We start from the raw sequence: 2,500 nt of genomic DNA on the forward strand, positions 1-2,500 counted from the left end.
CCCAGCGTCAGTTGAATAAACTTTATTCAGCATCAGTTGAATAAACTTTATTCAGCATCAGTTGAATAAACTACCCAGCGTCAGTTGAATAAACTTTATTCAGCATCAGTTGAATAAACTATCCAGCGTCAGTTGAATAAACTACCCAGCGTCAGTTGAATAAACTTTATTCAGCATCAGTTGAATAAACTATCCAGCGTCAGTTGAATAAACTACCCAGCGTCAGTTGAATAAACTACCCAGCGTCAGTTGAATAAACTTTATTCAGCATCAGTTGAATAAACTATCCAGCGTCAGTTGAATAAACTACCCAGCGTCAGTTGAATAAACTTTATTCAGCATCAGTTGAATAAACTATCCAGCGTCAGTTGAATAAACTACCCAGCGTCAGTTGAATAAACTTTATTCAGCAGCTTTTGAATAAACTTTACCCAGTATCATTTGAATAAACTTTATCCAGCATCAGTTGAATAAACTTTATCCAGCATCATTTGAATAAACTTTATCCAGCATCAATTGAATAAAATTCATCCAACATCAGTTGAATAAACTTTATCCAACTTCAGTTGAATAAACTTTATCCAGTTTCAGTTGAATAAAATTTATCCAGCATCAGTTGAATAAAATTCATCCATAATCAGTTGAATAAACTTTATTCAGCATCAGTTAAATAAACTTTATCCAGCATCATTTGAATAAACTTTATCCAGCACCAGTTAAATAAAATTCATCCAGTATCAGTTGAATAAACTTTATCCGACATGAGTTGAATAAACTTTATCTAGCTTCAGTTGAATAAAATTTATCCAGCCTCAGCTGAATAAAATTTATCCAGCATCAGTTGAATAAACTTTATCCAACATCAGTTAAATAAACTTTATCCAGCTTCAGTTGAATAAAATTTATCCAGCCTCAGCTGAATAAACTTTATCCAGCCTCAGCTGAATAAAATTTATCCAGCATCAGTTGAATAAACTTTATCCAGCTTCAGTTGAATAAAATTTATCCAGCCTCAGCTGAATAAACTTTATCCAGCATCAATTGAATAAAATTCATCCAGTATCAGTTGAATGAACTTTATCCAGCATCAGTTGAATAAACTTTATCCAACGTCGGTTGAATAAAGTTTATCCAACATCGATTGAATAAACTTTATCCAAGATTGAATAAACTATATCCAGCCTCAGTAGAATAAACTTTATCCAGCATCAGTTGAAAAACTTTATCCAGCATTGATTGAATAAATTTTATCCAGCATCGGTTGAATAAACTTTATCCAGCATTAATTGAATAAACTTAATCCAACATCAGTTAATTAAACTTTATCCAGCATCGATTGAATAATCTTTATCCAATGTCAGTTGAAGAAACTTATAACCAGCATCGATAGAATAAACTTTATCCAGCATCAGTTGAAAAAACTTTATCGAACATCAGTTGTATAAACTTTATCCAACATTGATTGAATAAACTTTATCCAACGTCAGTTGAAGAAACTTTTAACCAGCATCGATTGAATAAACTTTATCCATTATCAGTTGAACAAACTTTATCCAACATTGATTGAATGAACTATATCCAGCCTCAGTAGAATAAACTTTATCCAGCATCAGTTGAAAAAATTTACCCAGCATCGATTGAATAAACTTTATCCAGTATCGACTGAATAAACTTTATCCAGCATCAATTGAATAAACTTAATCCAACATCAGTTGATTAAACTTTATCTAGTATCGACTGAATAAACTTTATCTAGTATCGACTGAATAAACTTTATCCAACATCAGTTGGAGAAACTTTATCCAAGATCGATTGAATTAACTATATCCAGCCAGTGTAGAATAAACTTTATTCAGCATTAGTTGAAAAACTTTATCCAGCATCAGTTGAATAAACTTTATCCAACATCAGTTGAATAAACTTTATCCAACATCAGTTGAATAAACTTTATCCAACATCAGTTGAATAAACTTTATCCAACATCAGTTGAATAAACTTTACCCAACATCAGTTGTATAAACTTTATCCAGCATATGTAGAATAAAGTTTATCCAACATTGGTAGAATAAAGTTTATCCAGCCTCAGTAGAATAAACTTTATCCAACATCGGTTGAATAAACTTTATCCAGTATCGGTTGAATAAACTTTATCCAGCATTGATTGAATAAACTTTATCCAGCATCGGTTGAATTAACTTTATCCAGCATCAGTTGAATAAACTTTATCCAACATCAGTTAAATAAACTTTATCCAGCATCGGTTGAATAGAAGTTATCCAAAATCAATTTAATAAACTTTATCCAGCATCAGTTAATAAAATTTGTCCAACATCGGTTGAATAAACTTTATCCAGCATCTGTTGAATATATATATATATATATATATATATATATATATATATATATATATATATATATATATATATATATATATTGTTTTATATATATATATATATATATATATATATATATATATATATATACTGTATATATATATATA

The 2,500-nt window shown here is 29.7% G+C and overlaps 1 protein-coding gene across 4 annotated transcripts in view; it reads right to left on the bottom strand.

Moving 5' to 3' along the window:
• LOC137626071 (tomoregulin-2-like) overlaps positions 1 to 2,500 on the bottom strand; it is a 53,981-nt gene that overhangs the window by 33,159 nt on the left and 18,322 nt on the right. The gene's annotated exons all lie outside the window — the stretch shown is intronic.

This window comes from Palaemon carinicauda, chromosome 33 (assembly GCF_036898095.1).
Source record: "Palaemon carinicauda isolate YSFRI2023 chromosome 33, ASM3689809v2, whole genome shotgun sequence".
In the NCBI taxonomy this organism is placed as follows: Eukaryota; Metazoa; Arthropoda; class Malacostraca; order Decapoda; family Palaemonidae; genus Palaemon; species Palaemon carinicauda.